The sequence below is a fragment of the Pteropus medius genome, unplaced genomic scaffold (genome assembly GCF_902729225.1).
Source record: "Pteropus medius unplaced genomic scaffold, Ma_sr-lr_union100, whole genome shotgun sequence".
Lineage (NCBI taxonomy): Eukaryota > Metazoa > Chordata > Mammalia > Chiroptera > Pteropodidae > Pteropus > Pteropus medius.
Window position 1 is genome coordinate 1,358,990 of NW_024352004.1, and position 24,070 is coordinate 1,383,059.

General features: G+C 45.7%; 2 long non-coding RNA genes and 2 pseudogenes across 5 annotated transcripts in view; all 4 read left to right on the top strand.

The window, feature by feature from the left end:
- The window catches only part of LOC120589253 (uncharacterized), a 33,504-nt gene extending 12,781 nt beyond the window's left edge, over window positions 1–20,723 (top strand). For 2 of the 4 annotated variants that reach the window (XR_005649427.1, XR_005649429.1), the window contains one exon: window positions 17,909–20,723. This is a non-coding gene — a long non-coding RNA (uncharacterized LOC120589253). Of the gene's footprint in view, window positions 1–10,327; window positions 10,376–12,230; window positions 12,326–17,908 lie in introns of those variants that run through there. The other 2 variants (XR_005649428.1, XR_005649430.1) reach the window with 2 other exon arrangements.
- LOC120589299 (uncharacterized) lies at window positions 8,775–8,893 on the top strand (annotated as a pseudogene).
- On the top strand, window positions 15,831–15,948 carry LOC120589306 (uncharacterized; annotated as a pseudogene).
- A 909-nt stretch (window positions 20,724–21,632) lies between the features above and the next one.
- On the top strand, window positions 21,633–22,803 carry LOC120589254 (uncharacterized). The gene is made up of 2 exons (XR_005649431.1): window positions 21,633–22,165; window positions 22,357–22,803. It is a non-coding gene; the product is annotated as an uncharacterized LOC120589254 (long non-coding RNA).
- The last annotated feature ends 1,267 nt before the right edge of the window (window positions 22,804–24,070 follow it).

Sequence of the window (24,070 nt, forward strand, 5' to 3'; positions counted from 1 at the left end):
GAACTGGTAGTCTCATAGAGCTAGGGTGAGTGTGTAATTTATTATCCTAAATAGGACACTTTTGAGAGTAAGAGTTTCACAGGAAGCCGATTCTGTCTGAGATGGAGATTCGTGTGCAGAAAGTTCATGAGGAGTGTTTTGGGGATCAACACCTGTGGAAAGAAAGGGACAGAAGCCAGACTGGGCAGAGAGAGAAACTGAGATGTGACACAGACTCACTGAAGGCCTCAGTCAACCCCACAGGGGGCTCAGAGATGAGATGGCCTTGCAGCCTCGTCACCAGTTGGGGGAAGGGCACTTGACTTTTATACTTTCATGTTGATCAGTCACTGGATACTGGCCGTCTGTGGAAGGAGGTGTGACCTTGACTGAGGCTGTTTTCTTCGATTCCTAAAGAAGGCTGACAGCTGAAGGCATCTTCCCGCAGCATTCCTGACAGCTGGGGATTTGGGTTGTGCCTCATAGCATCTGCCACCCAGGCACTGATGACAACTATGTGCAGACAATAGGCGTAAATCAGGCTGCCTCAGGTGCCCACAGCAGGAGCATCTGCTGGGTCTTTCGGCTGGAACCCTGTGTCATCGCAGGGTGGCATGAAGCTCTGGGCCACAGGAACGAGCTCAGGGCTTGCTCAGTCTGCAATCTCTTTATCGCTAGCTCTCCTCCATCCCCTCGCCTGTTTCCTTTGCGTTTTAGGACCATTTCTGGCTTTACATCATTCGCTTTTCATTTGTCCTATCATTTAATTATTCTCACACCCACATCCAAACTGTCAGGGAGTCCTTTCACTGTTCCCTCTAAGACAGAGCTCCCAGCCGTTCACTTTCTCCATTTGTACCACCTTCACCACCACCTCTCTCCTAACCGCTGACGTTGATTTGGTTGTGAACCCAGGTGGCCAACATCCTGAAGCTGCTAAAAAGACAGATGACAATGTGAGTAAGGAAAAAAAAAAAACACCAAAGGAGCCCCCCAAATCTTCATGGATTCAAAAAACATATTTGATCTGAAAAGATCAACACATGACCTGAACGTTGAAGATATTCCCTCTTAAGAATGAATTGAGCGGCAGGAGAGCTCAGTGGTTAGCGGCATGGCTCCTAAGGCTGGAAGGCCTGGTTTTGTTTTCTCTACATCTGTTTTCTTGTCTGTAAAACAAGAGTGATGATGACAGAACTATTGTACAGGGCTGTTCGGAGAAGTAACGAGTCACGTGGGTAAGGCATTTAGAACAGTACCAGGGGCACATGCGAAGTGCTTTGCCAGGGTTAGCTAGTAGTATTACCTCTGAGCTGCTGTCTTGGTCCACATTCAGCCTGGCAGATGTGGCTGTTGGTACCCCTTCTGGTCCCCATCTTCCGTCTGTTCCTGCCTCCAACACTCTCTACCCAACCCCCACATGGAATCATGTATCCATTCAACAAATATTTCTTGAGTGTCTACCCCCGTACCGGGCACAGAACTCTTGTTTTATTCTTCTACATCCCACAAGTCTGTGAGCTAGTTGGCAGGCTGCCCTGGACTTGCTTCTGCTGAAGATGGGATGCTCTGTGTCTTTCTGTTTCTTGTTGATGCTCAGGGTCACCCAGATGAAAAGCCAGTTTTTGTGGGGCCCAGTCTATCTTCCCTTTCAGACCTTCAGCTGCTGGCTGAGAGTGAGCATCATGGATGACCCTCTGGACCCTTCCTCCAGGACCTAAGATGGCTCTGTAGTAGAGGAGGCCCTATGCAGCACAGAACCCTGCTCTCCCACGGGGCTGCATTGTCCATGTAGTTCTGACCTTGGCTGTGGCCTTGTGTACTCTTGGCCTGTGCCTCCTCTTCTTGGATGTCCCTCCCAATCTCAGCAAGGCTCTGAAAGGGATGAGGGAGGAGTAAATCAGAGAGCAGGTGGAAGAAAGGAGTGAGGCCAAGTGAGGCAAGAGAGGTTGAAAGGGAAGAAGGGTGAGAGGATGCTGATGACGAAATAATGCATCGTTGCCTTGATCCACATAATAACCCTATGAGGTCAGCACCATTATAATCCTCATTTCACATGCGGAGTCTGAGGCAAAGGTGGGTTATGAAACTTGCCCAAAGATAGTGGCTTGTGAGTGGCAGAGCTAGAATTTGAACTCAAAGATGCCCTGGAAGGGGAAGGGTGCAGAAGTCCCAGAGGGCTGTGAGATGGCTGTGGTGTGGGCACAGCTTGGCATTGGTCATTTCCTATCTCTGGGACCAGAGGCGAGGCATTTAGTCTCACTTTCCTCCATGGCAAAATAGGAGTCGTGACAATGAAGTTACACAAGGACAGAGCCCTTCACAGGACAGGGAGGCAATGAACGGATGCTGTTGTGATTGTAGCCCCTGGTCACCAGTCCTATTGTGCTGTCAGCGGAGGGGTCTTCATGGTTGACAAAACTCTTTCTGTTTCCATCTCAGCCTGACTTGGATCCTCTTAGCAGGTGGGCAGGCACTACAGAGCCTCCCTCTCTGTGTCATAGATGAGCACACTGAAGCTCAGGAGGTCAGAGCTGCAGAGGTCTGTGGACGGTATGCGGGGGCGTCAGGAAGAGCGGTTCCCCTCTGGGTCCTGGAGCCCAGTGCGGCTTGCCTGCCCACCCCTCCTCCCTCAGCCATTGAGCCCATCAGCTCAGCTGGGATCTGTTGGCCCATATCTGGTCCCCATGTCCCTTTCCAGCAGCAGCCTGACCTCGTCTACTTACAGAAAAACAGGAAGCCGGGCTCTGCCAGGAATCAGAACACACCCTTCCTCGGCTCTGGGCTGTGAGGACACTGCGATGGTGGGGGGCTCTGGAGGCAGGACAGGGCACAGGGTATGGGGTGGGGGCTCTGCGGGCCAAGCCAGGGTGGCCAGGGCCTCACTGCTTTGCCAAAAGGCTTGGCTCAGTAGGCTGGGTCTGCTCTGGCCTGGCTTTGCTTAGCCTCCAGGGGACAAGAGGACTCGAGGAGGGCTCCCATGTGGGGACAGAATTCTGGGGTACCAGGGCCACATAAGACTTTGCCCTTTGTGGACTCCTTCCTCCACAAAAAAATATTTAAAAGTATATTATACAACTGCATTAGTATAAAGATAAATATACATGTTTATATGTTCATTATTACTTTATTCAATTTATCTTCTGATTTTAAAAGAAATTAAAATGAAAACATTCTCATCGGCCCCTAAAAGTATCGTGGGCCCTGTGCCTGAAAGATAAGTCAGCCTCATGGGGGAAACTCCTAGCACTTTTCTGTGCAGTAGAAACTGTTCCCTCCCCTCCCCCCCGCCCCCCATGGCCACACAGCAGTGGGTAGCACTCAGCTCAGACTTGAGAGGGGAAGGCCTGGCTCAGCCTAGCAATAGAACCTCGCTGAGCCTCAGTTCTGTCTTCTGTGGAATGGGAGAATGAAAACATCTGCATCCGATGCTCTTATGAGATGATCCTGTGAAAAGTGTCTGGCCCAGGGCCTGCCCCGAAGGGCCCCTACTGTTTTCGCAGTGTAAGTGAGCCTCAGAGCCCGAGGTAGACCACAGCAGCTGCAAGGCGCCTAGTGTGGGGTGAGGGGACATCCCCAGGGTTCCTGCATCTTTAACTTTTCCCTCCTCTCCCGTCTGTCCCTCACAGACCCCTGCTTCTGAGTCAGAACCAAGGCCGCAATGAACTAGAGAATCATGTGAATCCAGCTCACAACCACTTGCACCCCATCGCCTCCTCAGTCCTCACAACAACCCCATGAGGAGTATCTTATGTGATCATTCACCCTGTTTATTCAGAGAGGATATCAACCATCAGAAAGGTTAGGGTGCATTGTCCAAGGCCACACGGCTCGCAGACACAGTGCTGGGACAAAGGTTTAGATCTGACACCCCAAGATGTTCATGTCAACCATTGTCTGTCTGTGTATCAGGGGAAGGAGGCTCTTGTGATAATGTAGGCTGCAAGGGTTGGAGTGACTGTGGAAGGGCTCAGGACCATGCTGGGGTAGCTGACAGGGGGCTCATAAGGGCAGCAGGTCTGTAGTTGTCTCCCACAGGGCTCCCCGAGGAGCTGGGCTTTGTGCCCTGCTCTGGGCCTGGACCAGGACCCGCTCAGCCGTTCCTTGGCTGGGGCTCCAGGTGGACCCCGCCCCCTTCCTGTGCTCCTGTGCCTCTTCACTGGCTGTTTCCTTCCTGGCAACACGGCTAGGCACCTACTGGGTGCAGAACCCGGGGAAGGAAATGGCTTAAGGAAACAGACACTATGTTACATCAGAGTTTAGAGTCTTCTTTAATTTTAACCTTTTTATTGGAAGACAGTTTGCTATCTTCAAATATACATCATCTCACAAGTAGAAATACAGTGAAAGCTGCTATTCATGTTAGATTTCAGTGAAGAATACTGAGGCCCCAGATGAAGAAGTTCTAGCCCATGAATAATACTGTTTAAGCGCAAAAAGTGACTCCTGTGTAGTGTCCAGAGAACGCTTTTCAAAGACCTTGAAGAAGAGATTGAATTTCCAGCTGGCAGGGATAGAGTTTGGATTACGGTTTTCATTTCTGTGATGTTTCTGATTAAAACCTTCTAGCTCCTCTGACTGAGTTAAGCCACTTTGGTCTTGTGATTTTGGTATTTCCTAAGAATCTGAGCTGCGGCTGGGTAACAAATGTGCTCCTCAGCTCTGTACGCATGGACTCTGTGGGCTGGTGGCTTGAGATGACATTGGTCTAGCCCCTTCTTTGCCAGAGGAGGTTGAGGATAGGAGTGAGGAGGACAGGTCACCCATCTGGTAGGTACTGAGACTGACAGTGAATCTGCTTGCTGGGAGGTGGTCTCGTAATGACCCAAAGCTGATCCTGTCACTGGTCTCCCTGAAACCCTCAGAGGCCTTCTCTGGCTCTCCCAGTAGAGGGGGAGGCTGAGCAGACTGCTCAGGCCCCTCCCCAGCCCAGCAGGGCCATACTCCCTGCCCCGGGGAACCAGGCTGGCTCCTTCTCCAGGTCTCACTTCCTCACTGCCCACCGCTCTGATTGAAGCAGGCCTTGCCATTACTCCCCATTCCAGCCTTCTGTTGGCCTCCTTCATGGACTTCAGCGTCTGGAAATGACCCATTTATGTGCACAAGTGTTTGAGTGGAGTTTTTGAATAGAGTCCATTTGCTTCATTGGGTTGCCAGCTCCCTGAGGGTGGGTGGGACCTTGTCCTGTCCTCCTCACCACTCTACACCCAGAGCTCAGCTCACTGCCCAGCCCACAAAAGGCACCCAGGAAATATCTGTTGACGCTATTACTGGATTTAAGCATAGAATATTAATCCATTATAATGACTTCAACAAATATTTACTGGAAGATTGGCTTAGGAGCCTCTCAGACCAGGGTTCCTGTTCCATCTCAACAAGTCTCAGGTTTGTCGCCTTCAAAGTGCGGACAATAATGGCACCTGGATCGTGAGGCAGCTGTGGGGAAAATGAGGCAAAAGCACAGAAAGCACTTAGCGGAACACCTGGCAGGCCTGGCAGGGCAGAGCACACACTCGATAAACGTGAGCTGCTGTGATGAGGGTTCCCTCTGGTGACAGGGATGGGTGGGAATGAGGGCTGAGAACCTATTGCACAAGATCTCACAGCTTCGTCTACATAAATGGTGGACATTCATCACGACAACCACAGCTGTTTCCCTCCCCCCCATCGCTAGCATCCTATGATTTAGAATGGTTTTACATGGCTCTGAAACTTGGCTGTATGTTGGAATCAAAGGGGAGTTTTTAAAAAAATCTCACTGCCTGAATTCAGCACCAGAGATTCTGATGTAATTGATCTGGGGTGCGGCCTGGACAGCCGGACTGTTAAATGACCCCAGGTAATTCTACCGTGCAGCCAAGGATGAGAACCGTTGCCTTACTCCAGGTGTGACTTCGGGGGCCTCCTAACTTCTCACCACTTTCTTCCCAACTGCCTGAAATTCATTTGACACAGCACAAAGACTTTTCATGGCACAATAGAGATAAATGACTTAAAATGCAAAGGACGAATTCAGTAGAGAAATGGCTGATTCTCTTTCCTATACACTCCATCAGTCAGCTGTCAGATACTTTTCTGCCTTCCTAGCAGGAAGGGGATTAGAGCAGAGGGGCCGGGCCCTGGTAGTGGGAAGGCAAAGGGAGATAGGAACTGGGGTCTGGAGACCCACGTCCTAACCTCAGCTTTGCCACTGTGTTAATATGGACAAATCACCTCTCTCCCCGACCCTGGGTCTCAGTTCCCCCTCCATGAAATGACACTCCTTTGACAGCCAGCATCCTACAGCTAGGTTCAATTCCACAATCCCTTAGGACCAGCCTGCCTGCAGTCCTAAAGCCTGCACATTCATGTAGCTCCCCTGGACTCTAGCTTGCCCTTCTTTCTGAAGTTTATTTGTTTAACACAATCAAGCTATTATAAAGCATAATTCTCAGAAGATATCACTGTGCTATTGAGGTTATGAAGCAACTCAAAGTAAACTTATGAGATGTTGACAAGTAGAGGTCGTGGGGGATCGCCTTTTTATTGCATAGACGAGAATCTTCTATAATCAACTGGAGGCTTATCTGTAGTTAGATGTTGCCTAAGAGAGTGAAAATGTTTTCCTCTTTTGAGCAAGGCAGTGTGGAGCCACTGTAATAATCTTTTTATACAAGTTATTTAAAGGGAACCCTGTTCTTGTTCCTATGGTCACCAATTAATTGACAAGATTTTATAGTTCTTGGAAAAAAAAAGATAAATGGAAATTCCAAGAAAGAGGCAGGAGTCTTATAAAGCACTTTTAAGGAGATGCAGGGATGAATAGAGCTGAGGCAGGGGAATGTCTTGGAACCAGCCCGAAGGGTGCACCCAGGAAGGTGTCCCTGGGCAGCCACTCTTGCCTTTCAGATTTTTTTCCGACGTCAGGGCTGAGGGCCTCCCAACTACAGAGCCCACTCAGGCTATGATGCTTGCACAAATCACAGACATCTAGCGCCAGCCCAATCAGGCTCAAGCCCAACTTATTTGAATGTTAGCACTTGCACATTTGAGGTCAAGCTCTGTTGGACACAGAGAGGAAGGGTATTCGGGAAAGGACAGACTTTTTCCAGAAATTCTCTGGCACCCAGCCCCCTCCCCCCAATTCAGAGTTGGGAGCATATCCAAAGTAAGGCAACCTCACAGACTGCTCAGATACCCTAAAAAAGCTTTCTAGATAAAATCCACTCAATCACCTAAAAATACATATAGACAGACCGAGTCTCTCTGTGCCTAGTACTGGGTTAGATGTGCAAATCATAGTCGGGAGGTGAGTAAACTTGGCATCATTCCTTTGCTCTGCCTGCGAGGGAGTTGAATGATTCTGTGTTCCAGGCACTGTGAATTCAGACTGGGGGCTCAGAGGTGAGGAAGACTCGACCCTACTGTGGAGGGGTTCACCGTTCATGGGGGTGACAGGAACAGACCTCGCTTGACTATCCTGCTGCCCTGGGGCTGGACCCCAACTGGACAGACCCTGGCTCTTGGTCCCACTCACAGTGATTCTTAAGCTTCCTCTACACTATTATACCCTCCCATATCCCGCTGGCTGCCTGATGGGCTATCTTGTCAACCCAGCCTCCAGATAATAATTTATCTTGATTATTGAGTTTTTTTGGCACCTCTTGAAGTTTTACTCTTGAGGCAAATGCATAACTCATTTAACCCTATTTGAGGCCCGGACAGACCTCTTACTGATGGCCACACATATACAAGCAGCTGCAGGCTAGAGGGGTGAGTGCTTGGAACAAAGCCCCATGGGAGTTTTGAGTAATTCTGGGGGCAGTGTTTCCCGAAGTATGCTCTGTGAAGCATCAATTCTATGGGGTGCTCCTCCAAAAGTAAAAGATTTTGAGGACAAAAGTATTTGGGAAATGGCGCATACTCTAGCCTGCCCCTTAGATGGGCACAATGGACATGAACACACTGAAGTCTCTGAGACTCCTGTATGAAGAAACATCACTTTTTTAGCCCATCCTCTGTGGCTGCATAGCTGGGTCAGCTCGGGCAAGTCTATTAATGTTTCTTAAAGTAAAATGAGGGACCGTCATCTCAGAATCTCTTGGGAGTACTTGTCTGAAATACAGACTGCCCAGCTCTGCTTTAGACTTTCTGAGCCAGAGTCTTTGGAGCCAGGACCCAGGACTCTGCTTTGAACCAGTGTTGATTGTGATGCATACTCAAGCTGAGAACCCAGGACAAATCTTCCCAGGCCTTGGCCTTATCTCAGAATGTTGTAAAGATCAAGACATGAGCTTGACCAAAATATTAGTGATAAAAACAGAAACTAGGAATAGTAAAGAACTTCCTCAACTTGATAACGGACATCTTTACCCACAGTTAACATATTTAATGACGACAAACTGAATGAGCTCCCTTTAAAATCAAAAATGAAACAAAGATGTCCACTCTTGCCTATTCTATTCAATATACACTGAGTGAAGAGTAAAATGATAGTGGCTGGGGGGCTAGGAGAGGGGGAAATGTGGAGTTGTTCAATAGGTATAAAGTTCTAGTTATGCAAGATGAAAAAGTTAGAGATCTGCTGTACAACATAGTGACTATAGTTAATGATACTGTGTTGTCCACTAAAAATTTTATTAAGAGGATAGATCTCATGTTAACTGTTCTTACCACTAGAAAGAAAACACGAGGACACAAAAGAGCTTTTTCGGAGGTGATGGATATGTTTATTACCTTTTTTGTGGTGATGGTTTCACAGGTGTATGCATATGTCCAAATTCATCAAGTTGCATACATTAAATATCTGCAGTTTTGTCTACAGCCATACCATCCTGAATGTGCCCAATCTTGTCTGACCTCGGAAACTAAGCAGAGTTGGGCCTGGTTAGTGTTTGGATGGGAAACCACCTAGGAATACCAGGTGCTGTAGATATAAATAAATAAATAAATAATTATCTGCAAGTTTTTTGTATATCAATTATACCTCAATAAAGCTGTTAAAAAAAAACCAAACAAACAAACATCAAAAAACCACCATTGAATTGGAGATTCTAGCCAGAGCAATTAGAGAAGAAAATGAATAAAAGACATCCAGACTGGAAAGGAAGGAGTAAAACTGTCTACATTCCCAGGCGACATGATCTTTTAAATAGAAAATCTTAAGGAATCCATTAAAAACTATTAGAACTAATAAGCAAGTACAGCAAGTTTGCAGATTACAAAAATCAGTTGTAGTTCTCTATACTTGCAATGAACAACCTGAAAATAAAGTAATTCCACTTACAATAACATCCAAAAGAATAAAATACTTAGGAATAAATTTAACAAAAGAAGCGTAAACTTTATATTCTTGAAAACTTTATACTTTTGAAAACTGTCTATTTCCAGAAACTGATAAGCTGATTCTAAAATATATATAAAAATTCAAGAGATCCAGGATAGCCAAAAATATTTTGAAAAAAAAAACAAATTTGGAGGATTCACACCCCAAATTTTGAAACATAATACAAAGCTATAGTAATCCAATACTGTGGCACTGGCATAAGGACAGACATAAGATCAGTGGAATAGAATCAGGAGTCTGGAAATAAACCCTCCCTTTCATGGTCAATTGATTTCTGGCATGGATGTCAGAACAATTCAATGGGGAAAGAATTTCAACAAATGGTGCTGGGACAATTTGGTATCCACATACAAAGGAATGAAGTTGGATCCTGACCTCATACTATATACAAAAATTAATCCAAATTGGATCAAAGACCAAAATGTAAGAACTAAAACTGTAAAACTCTTAGAAGAAAACATAATATAGGGGTAAATCTTCATGACCTTGAGTTAAGCAATGGTTTCTTAAATATGACGCCAAGAAAGCACAAGCAACAAAAGAAAAAACAGATAAATTAGACTTCATCATAATGAAATCTTTTGTGTCTTAAAGGACATTATCAAGAAAGTGAAAGACAACCCCTAGAATGGGAGAAAATATTTGCAAGTCATGTATCTGATAAAGGCCTAGTATCCAGAATATAGAAAGAACCCTCATAATTCAACAATAAAAAGACATAAATCAATTAAAAACAGGAAAACATAGGTGGTACTAGACTGGGTGAGGGAATCACTTCGTAAAGTATATAAATGTCTAACCACTATGTTGTACACTTGAACTAATATAAAATAATATTGCATGTCAACCCTAATTAAAAAATAAATATTAAAAATTAAAAAATAAATATAGGCACAGAATCCAAATAGACATTTCCTCCCCAAAGAGATACAAATGGCCAATAAACACATGAAAAGATGCTCAGCATCATTAGTTATGAGAGAAATGCAAATCAAAACCTTAATAACATTTTTTATCCACTAGGATAGCTATAATAAAAATAACAACAATGATAACAACCACCACCACCACTACAACAGATAACACCTGTTGGTGAGAATGTGGAGAAATACACTGCTGGTGGGAGCATAAATGATGCAGCTGTTTTGGAAAACAGTGAAAAACTCATCTGACCCTAACTGAGGCCCTGACAGACCTCTGGCTGATGGCAACACCCACACAAGCAGCTGCAGGCCAGAGGGGCGGGTTCCTCAAAAGGTTAAACACAGAATTCCCATGTGGTCCAGCAGTTCCACTACTAGGTACGTACCCAAGAGAATTAAAAACATACATATACAAAATGTTGTACAGGAATGTTCATAGCAGTATTATTCATAATTATTCATATTCCCCAAATGGAAACAACTAAAATGTCTTTCAACAGATGAATAAATAAAATGTGATATATTCAAACAATGGAGTGTTATTCAGCAACGAAAAGGAATAAAATACTAATTCATGCTACAACATGGATGAATCTTACAAGCTAAGTGAAAAGAGCCAGACACGAAAGGCCACATATCATATGTTCCTATTTATATAAAATGTTCAGAACAAGTAAGTCTATAGTGACAGAAAGTAGATAGATTAGTGGTTACTCGAGACTGGGGTAGAGTGGAGGAATGGGAAACAACTGCTAAAGGTTATGGGTTTTCTTTTCGAGGTGATGAAAATGTTCTAAAATTGTGTTGATGGTTGCATAACTGTGAATATTAAAAACCATTGAATTGTACACTTCGAGTGGGTGAATTGCATGGTATGCAAATTAGATCTCAATAAAGCTGTTACAAAAAGAAAAGAAACCTAGAAGTGGAACTCATTGTACCCTCTGACTGATAAATTTCATCAGCCTTCACACAAACAGAATGAAACCAAACATGAATCATTACCTACAACCTCTCGCTTCCTCTCACTTCCTCAGTATGTTTTCTCTTGCCTTTGTCGACATAACAAAGAAACCCTAGCTGCAAACCCTAGGCTGGTACTGTTTTGATGCCTCTGAGTAGTTTTCAAGAGCTCGTTTACTTCAAGAAACATTTATTTAGAATCCATGTTCCGCAAAGCATTTTGAATAAAAGAAATACAGCTATTAGCCTTAATTGCTTGCAGTCTTGTAGGAGAGATAAGACCTATCACTTAGGATTCACTTACTTCATATAAGAGGAAAGCCCAAAATACCAATGGCTTAAAAAGATAAACTTATTTCTCTCAGACCAAATAGAAACCTGGAGGAAGGTAGTCCAGGGTTGGAACTGTCATTCCTTGGGGCTCACTAAGAACCCAGGCCCTATATGTTTTTCCGTTTTATTCTAACACCATGATTTCCCATCCTAAGGGACACTTCCTGGGCCAATATGGCTGCCGAAGTGGGTTGAGAATAAATGGGAATTGAGGCAGAGGGGCAAAGAAATGACACAGTAGTTGGATGCGCATAAGGGTCAAAGGAAGAATTTGTGAAGATGGGAGACAGAGACAAGTGACATGATCTGATTCAGAAGGAGAAGTTGATGATGGCAGAGAGGATAGAACATCTTAAGAGTCCAGTTCCTGGGAAGATGCGAGGAGATGGCATGATCCACAAGAACCATGTGGAGCAAATGGTCTTTGAGAGGAGCAGGGACATTCTTTTAATTGTCACCCTCAAGGGTTGCTTCTAGTTTCTTATTGTAGTGGTCTCCTACCTCGCTCTTTTCCTTCCTTCCTTCTTCCTTCCTTCCTTCCTTCCTTCCTTCCTTCCTTCCTTCCTTCCTTCTTCCTTCCCTTCCTTTCCTTCCTTCCTTTCTTCCTTTCTTCCTTTCTTCCTTCCTTCTTTCCTTCCCTCCTTCCTTCATCTTTCTTTATACAAGCATTTATTGAACACCTACTGCATGCCACGGTACCTTTCTAGGTGCTGAGGTTACATCAGGGAATAAAACAGACAAAAACACCTCTCCTCATGGAATATACATTCTCCTGGGTGAAGAGAGTCAACTAATAAAATGAGTAAGTTTTATTGATGTTAGCAGGTGGTAAATGCTATAGAGAAAACTAACGCAGGAGGGGAGGTGTAGAGCATTTTGGTGGGAAGGCAGGAAGGGAATAAGGGATTAAGGAAGGGGCTGTGGAGGAAAAGTGGTGAGGTGACTGGGTTGGAGATCTCCAGAGCACTGGTGCGGAAGCAGAATGAGAGTAAAGAGCTGAGGGAAGGGTGATAGTGTCCAGGTGTGGGATGCCTGAAATCAAGATGTCAGAGGTGGGACAAGGTCTAGAATGTGCTACGGGAAATGGGTGGCTGAGTTGGTGTAGAGGAAAAGAACTTTGGAGGTGAGGAGGTCAAGAAACTGAGAGGCCAGATTATTGAAGAGTCATCTGTGGGGACAGTGAATTCACAAGAATGTTGAGTTCATCATGGGGATTGAATGAGGCTGTGCCTGGAACCAGAGATGAGATTAACTAGGAGGATGATCTGGGGAGAGGTGCAGAGGTTTAGCCAGTGTGAACTTCGAAGGATCTAGAGTTTTTGAGGGAAGGAAGACGAAAAATGATTTGGAAGGAGTGGCGGGAAGCAAAGAAAACACCTCCCCCTTGGAATATGAAAGAAAAAATAGCTTCTTCTTGAGTGGGAGGCAATGTCTCAGAGGCTACCTTCGTCTCCATTAAGACCAGGAGGTGTGGGGAAATTTCCAGAAGAGGTTGAGAGTATGGTAGAGTGGAAGTTCCAGACAGCCCAGGGGCAGGGTTTGGCGGGGCGAAGAGAGGGTGGGCAGCTTGGGACAAGTGTCTAAGTGATGACAGAGTGATAGCAACTTTGTTCAGTGAATTGGGGGCTTGATGGAATAATCTCAATGGTCTCTTAGAAGAAGAGAAAATGATCCAGACTTCCTGATGAAGATTTGTTTGTTTTGCCTTTTTTTCCAAAACATTTTATTGTGGAAAATTTCAAACATAAGGAAAATTAGAATTGTAATGAGCACTCATATATCTACCACCTAGATTCTATAGTTAACATTTTACTCTATTTGCTTAATCACATATCTACATATCTATCCCTCTGTCCATCCATCCATCCGTCCATCCATCCATCCATCCATCCATCCATCCATCCACCTACCCACCTACCCATTCACTATCCTTTTCCATCTTTTTTGTTTTTTTTTGAACCATTTCAGAAAGTTACAGACATTAGTATATTTTACCCCTGAACATTTCAGGAGGTGTATAATTAACTAAGTTCAATACTCATTTATCTTTTTTTTTTTTTTTTTAGGTAAGATTTATAAATGAGAAATGCACAGATCTTAATTATACATTAGATGAATTTTGACAAATGCCTGTACCTGTATAACTCAAACCTTTATCAAGATATAGTAACAACCATAACCCCAGAAAGTCCCCCATACTCCTTCCCAGTCAGTCCGTTCTTCCCCTGACCCAGGCAACCACTATTCTGATTTTTTTCCATAGATTAGTTTTTAACCATAGATTAGTTTTGCCTGTTCTAGGACTTCATATAAATTATATTATATATACTCTTTTGTGTCTAGCTTCTTTCTCTCAACATAATGGGAGATTCATTCATAATGTTGCGTGCATTGGTAGTTAATTTCTTTTTTATTGCTGAGTAATATTCCATTCCAAAAGAGCTATTTCTAGTTTTTAGCAATTATGAATAAAGCACCTATGGACATTTTTGTGTGGCTCTTTTTGTGGACATATGCTTTCATTTCTTTCAGATAAATGCCAAGAAGTGGAATTGCTGATTCATAGATAGCTTTTGTTTTAAGAAACTACTAAATCTTTATCCAAAGTAGTTTTACCATTTTATATTCTTACTAACAATGTAGGAGAGTTCTGATTGCTCCACATCCTTGCCAAGATTTGATCTTGTCAGTCTTTAATTTTAGCTGTTCTGGTAGGTGTATGTTGGTGTCTCATTTTGGTTTTATTTCGTATTTTCCTGATGACTAATGATGTTAAGCACTCTTTAAATATGCTTCTTGGCCATCTGTATATCTTCCTTTGTGAAGTGTTCATTCAAACTTTTGTAGTTTTAAAAATTGGGTTCTTTATCTTTTTATTATTAACTTGTCATTATTCTTTATATATTTGATATACAAATCCTTTGTCAGATATGTTTTGCAAATTTTTTTTCCCCAGTTTGAGGTCTGCAGTAATTTTCTTAATGGTGTATTTTGATGAGCAGAATTTTCAGTTTTGGTGAAGACCAATTTATCAGTTTTGAATAGTTATTGCTTTCTGTGACTTATTTTAAGATACTGTTGCCTACCCTCTAGCCCCAAAAATATTTTGTCAAATACTTTCCTTCTAGTCCCTAGAAGCTTTATGGTTTTGGCTTTTGATTGAGGTCTATAATCTATCTCAAATCAACTTTATGAATCGTGTGAGGCAGAGATTAAAGTGTTTTTTTTTTTTTCCTATATAGCTATTTAGTTTTTCTAGCACCATATGTTGAAGACTTTCATTTTCCCAATGGATTGTTTTGGTGACTTTATAAAAAATCAAATGGCCGCTTAATTGTGGGTCTATTTCTGGGTTCTCTATTCTATTCCATCAATGTCTTGATTGCTGTAGCCTTATAATAAGTCATGGAGTCAGATAAGGTAAATTCTTCAATTTTGTTCTTTTTCAAGATGCTTTGGATATTCTAGGTTCTTTGCATTTCCATACCAACATGTTGATTTTTACAAAAGAGTCTACTGAGATTATGATTGAAATTGAGTTGCATCTAAAGATCATTTTGGAGAGTACAGACTTCTCAACGACATTGTCTTTCAATCTGTGAACATATCTCTCCATTTCTCTAGGTCTTCTTGAATTTCTCTCAGCAATATTTTGTCATCTTCAGTGCAGAGTCTTATACATATTTTGTCAAATATTTTCCTAAATATTTCATGGTTTTTTTTATGCTATTGCAAATAAAAATTTTTCAAATTTCATTTTCTATTGTAGGCAGCAGAACCGAATGCCAGACTGTGACAGAAAAGACAGTCCATCAGGAGATCCTACATATGGGGAAGTGGGGATGGGGAAGATGCAATTTATTTACAGGCAGTTGTAGAGGATCTGAGAGGGTCAGATAAAATGTGGCCATATGATGGGAGAGAGGTTAGATACACAGTATAGTGCAGAAGACCAACTTCCTTTCTTTCTCCTTGTTCCTGAGAAGGGAGGTCCATCCTCAACACTCTCCCGGGAAGGGAAGGCAGGGCAGAGCCAAGAGGCCTTGGGAAAGTGCTCCTGTGTCCCTCCTCCCCAACCTCCAGAGCTGCATCATTCAAGCAGTGCTCTAGTGGGGCTGCTGCCACCATGGTCTGGGATGAGCGTGGTCCTCTGTGGACAAATAAGCTGGCCTTGGTGGTATAGGTAGCATATTCTACCCTCTCTATGAGAAGCTGCCGTAGTCTCTGGCCCTTAGCTGGCTTAGCCTGAGGGAAGAAGATGGAGGCTAAAATACTTGAGATTTACTTTGCGAAAAATATCACAGCCAGTCTACGGCCATGCCACCCTGAAAAAGCCCGATCTGTCCGATCTCGGAAGCTAAGCAGGTTCGGTCCTGGTTAGTACTTGGGTGAGAGACCACCTAGGAAGACCAGGTGCTGTAGGTGTAAAAAATAAAAAAATAAAGGCTTGTAAGCTGACAAGGTCCTTGCAATCTGTGAGGTCAACCAAGGGTTGCCTCGCCAAAAAAAAAAAAAAAAAAAAAAAATCACAGCCAAACTTCTGGGCTGGCTTTCAGCTCTCCCCTACAAATATCAATGGTTTCTCTGGCCAAATTTAATCACGTCGCCCTACCCAGTTAGAGTTAGCTACCCACATCTCCCGCAAGGGCAAAAACTCCCAATTCATGCTCTGAGGAGTCTGAAGAAGCAGAAAGCTGAACAAGCCCAAATACCACCCATCCTAGGTTCTATTCCTGCTTCATCAGGAAGGTTGTGTGAGGGGAGAGGAGGGAGAAAGGCTTGGAGCACCTTGTTGCTAGGCAACAGGGCTGTGTGTTGGATGGTGCATTGGCAGTGCCCTGTGGGGCTGTCACCCCTCTCTACTTCCCATGATGCTCTTACAGCCCATTCAAAGAAAGGTGTACTTATCACGTTTTAAGACAATGCTAGCTGCTGTGACAAGTAAACCCCAAATATATTGTGTTTCTTTCTCACTCATGTACCTGTTAATAGTTGTTCCTGTTTTGCAGGTGGCTTTCTTCCATGCGGCCATTTAGAGACCAGGCTTTCTGCCTTTCTGCCATCCCCTGGTCGAACCATCATCCTCGTCACCCACCTAGTACGAGAGGAAAACACCCCATGAAAGGCATAACCACTTCTTAAAACCCTTGGCACAGGAGTGGCACACATATTTCTGCTCACATTCCATTGACAAGAACCTGTCATGGGGCCACACTTAGATGCAAGGAAGCCTGGGAAATGTGGCCCCTGGCTTGGCAGCTATTTCCCAGTGACAATTCGACCCTAGAAAGGAGAGTGTAGGTTTTGCTGTCCCTTCCTTTGAGCCCGGCTTGCTGACTTTTATCCGGTCGTGTGACCTTGCTTTTTTAAACTGTGGAGGGCTGTTTGTATATGAGGGATTGTCCCCAGCTCCACTCCCAATCTGGGCTTCTCATCGCTCCCTCTGTCCCTGAAATTGCTTTCCCTCTCATCGTCTCAAGCTTCCCCTGCTTCTTGGCACTTGCCTAAATATGACCTCCTCCCAGAAGCTTTTCAGGGGTCTTACTGTCCACACTGAGGTCTTCCATTCTCTGGGCACCGTGTTTGCCCTAAACATAAACTGGAGTAACATTTGGGGACAGAGCTCCCCCTTTTCTTCCACTCGTAAGGTTTGTGATTCTTTCAGCTGAGGACCAAGACTTTCTCCCCACAGCCAACACCAAGGCTTCAGATACACGTACCTGGGAGAGGGGTAGCATTTTCACACCCTGAAGGTCTTTCTAGGTCCTTCTAGAGGAGAGGGAAGAAGAGCAAGGGGACCCTGGGCTGAGCAAAGGAGGGGGGCAGTTGTAGAAAGGGGGGCTATGGGCTGATGCAAGCTTTGTTGATGTCTCAGCTATATTTTTCAATCAGATGTTGAGTGTCTTTGACTTTTTCTAAACAAAATGAGGCTAATCAAATAGTGTCCATTTATTAGTGTTTACTTTATGCCAAGCATCACTAAGCATGTTTTATGAGCAATATCTGATTAGTCTTCCCAACAATCTAGTGAGGTTGGGACTTTTATTTTTATCCCCACTTTGCAGATGAGGAAAACAAGGCTCGGAGAAATGAACTTTCCCAAGGTCACATAGCTAATGAATAAAAAAGCTTGGGTTTGAATCTAGGTCTCCAACTTCAAAGCCTGCTAATTTCTCTGTGCCTGTCTCCCTCTTCCGTGGGACACCCCATATGGCAGAAGCACCTCATGCTCACTGAATAGCCATGTGCTTCTCCAGCCTTTCTTGTAGTCAGGTTGGGGCCATGTAACTAACTCTAATCAATGGGCTGTGAACAGACATGTGTTATTGCTGGACCAAAGCATTTAAGTGCTGGACTTTGACCATCCTGTTCTCTCTTCCTTTAGTGGTGACTATAGAGGCTTGAAATGGAGGAGCCACTAGAAGGCAGCAGCCTGGATCACTGGGTCATGGTACAAAGGACAGCCGACCTGAAGAATTGCCCAACTTTCACATCTTTGTGAGAATGAGAAATATACCTCTGTCGTGTTAGGCCACTGAGATTTGGAGATTCATTTGTTACTGCAGCAGACTAGTCTGTCCTGACTAATACACCAGAACAAGCCACCAAATATATCACTGTTCCAGTTGCTACTGACAATGTAGTGTCCCTTAGGCACTTGGTTTTATGAACTGTATAGCGCCCCAGAGTAAGATGGCTACCCAAAGACAGGCTGCCAGAAGCAGAGGGAGAATACTGAGGGTCTTCCTGAGCCCACTAAGCATCAGGGCCCCCAGGCCTGGCCTCTTCTTCCTATTCTTCCTCGGCCAACCATCAGTCTTCCCCCCATCACTGGTTTCCAGAGCTGCTCGCCTTTGGCACAGCCCCTCTGTCTCCACCCCCAGCAGACAGCTTTCATAAGCTAAGGCCCAGATGCCACTGGCCCCTCTCCAGATGTCTGCCAAAGTGCCTGGAAGTCTTTCCGAGACTCACATTGTCTTTCAGAAGTATCCCTGGGGACACAGAGCTCTTGCAATCAGGGCAATCACTGCTTTCTGACCCCCGCTGCCTCGGAAGCCACTGGCTAGGTGTGGCAGGCAGGAAGCCTAGGGCAGGGCTGCCCACTACCAGGTCAGGCCTAGGGAGAAGCGGGGAGGCTGAGGGCCCTGGGCTGTCCCCTGGGTAGGGCGGGGAGGGCCAGTACAGAGTGTTCATTCTTCATCCTTCCAGTCCTCAAACACTCATCTCTGAGTATCCCTGTGGGCCTGGCCCTGTGCTTAGCATGGTGGGAGCACAAAAACAAAGTCACTGATTTCCAAGAACTTCTATCCTGTAGGCTCAAGTAGGACATTAGCTACAGAAAAACAGAGCTCAAGGGAATGTATCAGTCAGGGATTTTTCACTTGCAGTCACATGACCTCTAGAGCAAAAAGATTGTGTGCTTCTCACTTCTGAAAGTAATTTAGATTTCTGAATCCAAATGTTATTTTCTGAAATGTTTTTTTTCAAAATATGTGTGTGGTGTGTGTAGGCCAAAATTAATATTGTCTTTAGATTTTCTGATTGCAAAATTCTAAATAAGTTTATCAAAGCTGAAATCTTTTACTTCTCTGTTAGTCCCTTAAGTTAGCCGGTACCCTAAGTCCATGCTTTGAGTTATGCAACACCAAACCAATCTTAAAAAAGGAATATTTTGTCCCTATGTCTGAAAAGATTTCAGCTTCAGGCTTGGCTGAATCCAGGTCCTTTATAACATGTTGTATGAAAGCTGCCTGGCTCTGCTTTTATCCGTTTTGGCCTCATTTTTGGAGAAGTTCATATTCCTAGGGCCATATTCTGTGTTTATCAGTCCCATGTGAAAGAATGGGCCCATCTCCTGGTCACACCAGTGAGCCCTGATTTAACCAGCTCTGACTGGGTCGCAGCCCCAGCCGTGAAGCAACCTCTGTAGTGGTCAGGAATGGGCGGGACTGGAGGTGGTTGGAGAGAAGATATGATGCTCTGACTGCTAGGGCTGGGTCATATGCCCCCTTCTGGATCCTCGGGTGGAGTCAGCTTCTTCTGGATCACGTGACTCTTCCCAAGGAAGAGCGGAGTGATATGATCAGAAGGGATATGGATGCTCGGTGGGGTAACAGTCAACACTTACTGCTGGTAGGATAGTGGAATGTGCCCTCAGAGAAGTATGAACCAAGGGCTGTGGGAATTCAGAGGAGGGAGGTGTTATTTCCAGCTAAGAGAATTGAGGAAGACTTCCTGGAGGAGGATGTATCTGGCTAGGCCTTGAAGGATGACTGGAGTTTGATGTTGGATCTAGGGGGATGGGAAGGAAGAGAATTCTGGCCAGAAGGAACAATGTAAGCAATAAACCTGGGGGTAATCGAGGAGGAGCAAAGGCAGAAGCCAGGTGAGGGAAGGCCTTGAATGCAGAGCCAAAGGGCGTGGATTGAATTTGGGAGGCATTCGTAGTTGGTTCCGTAGCCAAGGATGGTCTCATCAGATCTCAGCTCCTGGGAGCTGATACTGTCTACCAAAGGGGCCCTGACCCTCTGCTTCTCCCCATTCTGCTGGGCTGCCCTGGGTGCCTACAGATCCTTCTTCCTTAAGTACAGCTCAGACAAGGCTGGAGTTTTCTGATAGAAATGCTTACTCAGAAACAGAGGAAAAGTGAAAGCACAAAGTGTGATTACAGAGCTTAGCCTTCTCCTGCCAAAGCACAGAAAGCCTGGGTATCTGACATCCCTCCTGCTGTGGGCTTAACCTCCCCCCTCCCACCCTGTTGGCTGAGCCTGAGGCTGGGGTGGGGGTTAGGCAGAGGTGTCTACTCCGCGGGACCCTCAGCTTCTCCAGGATTCATTTTCTGCCCCCAATAGCATTTGCTCTACAGCTGCCCTGGCTCAGGACAAGAGGACACCTCAATCTTATCCCTAAATTCCTCCTCTGCACTGCTCTCATTGTGTCACCCAGAGGTACTTCCAAGATGTCTGCTGAGAATCAGGAAAATCATCTGAAGGCTGAGTGTGGACTGGTTCTCAGCCCCTCACGTGCAGGGTCGTAGACCAGTCAAAAGTATTGGCTTTGGATTTAGTCAAACCTGTGTTTGACTTCCACTTCTGTCCCTTGTGGACAAGTCCCATAATCTCCCCAAGCCTTTGTTTCCTCTTCTGCAGAAGGGAGCGGAGAAGCTCCACCTCACGGGATTGGTGGGAGGATGAGATGGGACAGGCACAGGGTACATCTGCAATAAACGATGATAGTAGTGATGATGAAGATGCTGAAGAAAAGGAAAGAACTAGCTAGGGAGGGAGGACCAACCAGGGAGGGAGGAAACGACCAGCAGAGTCTTGCCCCCTGGAGCACTCTGAGCTTAGCTTAGTGTACAGTTCTGTGGCATTAACTACATTCACACTGTTGTGCAACCATCATCACCGTCCGTCTCCAGAATGCTTTAAGTCTCACAAAACTGAAACTCTGTCCTATTTCCAGCTTCCCCAGCCCCTGGCAACCACCCATTTACTTTCTGTTCCTATGAATTTGACTACTCCAGGCACCTTATACTCGTGGAATCATACAGTATTTGCCTTTTTGTCTTTGACTACATAGCATAGTGTCCTCAAAGATCATCCATGTTGTAGCTTGTGTCAGAATTTCCTTTCTTTAAAGGCCGAATAATATTCCATCGTCTGTATATACCGCCTTTTGTTTATCCATTCATCCCTCCGTGGACATTTGCTTTCATCTTTTTGCTATTGTGAATGTTGTTATGAATATGGGGGTACAGATATCTCTTCCCGATCCTTATAGCTTTATATTTTAAAAGTACATGCATGTAGTATTTATTTGGAAAAATAAATTACATTAAAAATTTTAAGGAGGAATTACAAAGCAATAGAAATGGAAGTTGTCCTATTTCTTCCCCTAGGAAGCCCCCTGTGCAGCCCTTGGGCCTCCAAGGGTCATTTGCCCCCAGGGGACACAGAGCAGGGGACAAAGGGGTATGTTCTTCCTCCCCCTCCCCCTCAACAAACACCCACAGAGCAAAAGCCAGCTGCTGGGGACCCGAGGGATGGTCTCTCAGTCCCCGCAGCGCTCCCGCCCGCCTCCCACCCCTTGCCGGTGGATTGGCCCGGACACTTCACTGCGTGCTGCCTGCTGCACACCCGGTGACTCACGGCCCAGGAACCCCGGGAACGCCCGGCCTTGTCCTGGGGCCCACAGCCTCTGGTTTTCCTATTTGGAAACTCCTTAGCCGCCTCCGCTCCCACCAGCCCTGTCTCCTTCCTGGTCCCCAGCCGGCGGGGGGTTAGGAGAGCAGCGGAGCCTCGGGACAAGCGCCTCCCTCTCTGTGCAGCGGCCCACGGACCTTCGAACGGATCCATGTTCCCTCGTCCCCAGTTCCAGAATCCCCAAATGCCTGCAAACCGAATGTATGGGATGGCAAAACCTGACTTAAACTGACAGGAGACTAAGTTATAATCTTTATTTCTCCTGCAGAACGGTGCCCCTCATAGCTTTCGCTGCAGAAATGTACATGTCCGATTACAGGAGGCTGTTCCAGGTCCCCTGGAGGTACCACATCACATAACAATTCACGCGCTGGATCTCCTTTCTGAAATCCAAAAACTTTGGAGTCCCGAAACCCCGCTGGCCCCCAGGATTTTAGGTAAGCCCATTTTACTGAGCAGTCAGGGCTCAGGCCAGTCACAGCTGAGAATGGGCTGGTGATCTCTTCCTAACCCATCTCCCACAAGACTCCCCCACCCTCCCCTGACCCTCCTCTGGTGAGTTGTTCTTATCTACTTAGCCTAAACCACTGCTCTTTTCGGTAAGTGACCCTTTCCTGTTGTGTCCCAGAGCCGGGCCCAGTGCCCACCACTTATGGGCACTTGCTGGGAGGCAAGACAACACGGTGACTGCAGGCCGACCGGGGTTCCGACTACTCAGGACCCAGCCTTGGTTTGGACATTTTTCAGCTGTGTGACTTCGGACAGTTTACTTATTTCTCTGTGACCTCATCTGTAAAGGGGCATAATAGTTATCCCTGACCTCCACCCCGGAGGGTTGATGTGAGACCTGGCATAGGTCTGCCAGATAAAATGCAGGATGCCCATATTTCGTGGGACAAACTTATGCTGAAACATTATTCCTTGTTTTCTTAAATTCAAAGGTAATTCAAATGTGCCGTATTTTCATGTGCTAAATCTGGCAACTTTAGTCTGGTACCGAGTTAGTCCCCAGTATATGTTAGCTGGTATATTAATGACAAATGTTGAATAACACAGGAGGCTTTTTATCACAGTATTTGTATGTGCCTAATCTTCCCTACTAAATTGAAAGCACTTCAAAACTATTTATTCGTACAGTCATTCATTCACTTAACACTTATTTATTGGGCACCTACTATATGCAAGTCACAGTTCCAAATTTCAGGGATAAAGCAGTGAACCAGACCTGGTCACTGCCCTCACAAAGCTTCCGGTCTCTCAAGGAAGATGAATATTAAACACCAGTTACCCGGAATGATGAATAACCATTGTGACAAGCCCCGAGGAGAAGTCCTAGCCACAAGGACAGTCTGGGATAGCAGCCTGAACTGGTATGCGGCAGGTGCCTAAGCCTTGAATTTTGCCAGCTCCTCCCTCGCACTCCTGCTCTCAGTGCCCCACCTGGTGAGGGGCTGGACAGTGGTGCTGATGGAAAAGGGCTTGGAGATGATGCTCCCAATCCCTGGGGAAGGAGAGTTGGTGTGTCCAGCGGTGTCCCCGCAGTCGTGCTGGCCCACCCCACCTTATCCACACTCTCTCCCCATCCTCCCTGTGAATGGAGCGAGCCGGGAGATGGCAGGTGTAGTTGAAGACTCGGCCTGAGATCCAGGTGGATCTGGGCTGAATCCATGCCCTCGTCTTCAGGAACATCTCCTTCTGGTGTTCGTTCTGTAAGCAGGTTCTGGCGAGGGGCTAAGAGAATGGATTTGGAGTGAATGATGTCTCTTGAGGCTAGGGCAATCAGCTGGCGACATCAGGAGAGCGCGTGCCTTAAAGATCAACTGACATGACATTTGATGGATAAGGAAACTGAGCATTCAAGAGGGAAGTGAATACTGAAGGTCACGCTGAGCTTTCCTGCTGGAGCTGCCACCACAACCTAGGCTGACCCCCTAGACCAGAGTCCCTGCTCACCCCTCCCCCCAACAGTAGTGTTAAAGAAGGGCCCTGTGAATTCACTGCCCTTCTCCCAACTGGGAATTCCCAAAAGGGGTCACCTGGGAGCCCACAGCACACCCTCTCCCACATCCCCCAAGCGAGTTTCGGTGTGTTTCAGGCCCCCGGCGAGGGCCTCCAGACCTCTGCCTGTAGCTCCAAGCAGGGGAGCCACTGAAAGCTGACCTCAAACAACAAATGAGAAAGTTGGCCTTGAAAAAGTTTCACTTCCCAAGTTTCACTGTGGTGGCTACAATCTAGGCAACGGCAACTGACGGCCTTAGTGTTCCCTCACCAGCTCCTTGCAAAAGCCCTGAGGAGAGTGGCCTGTGCTCTGTCCAGGCTCACCGAGTGCAGGACCTTCCTTC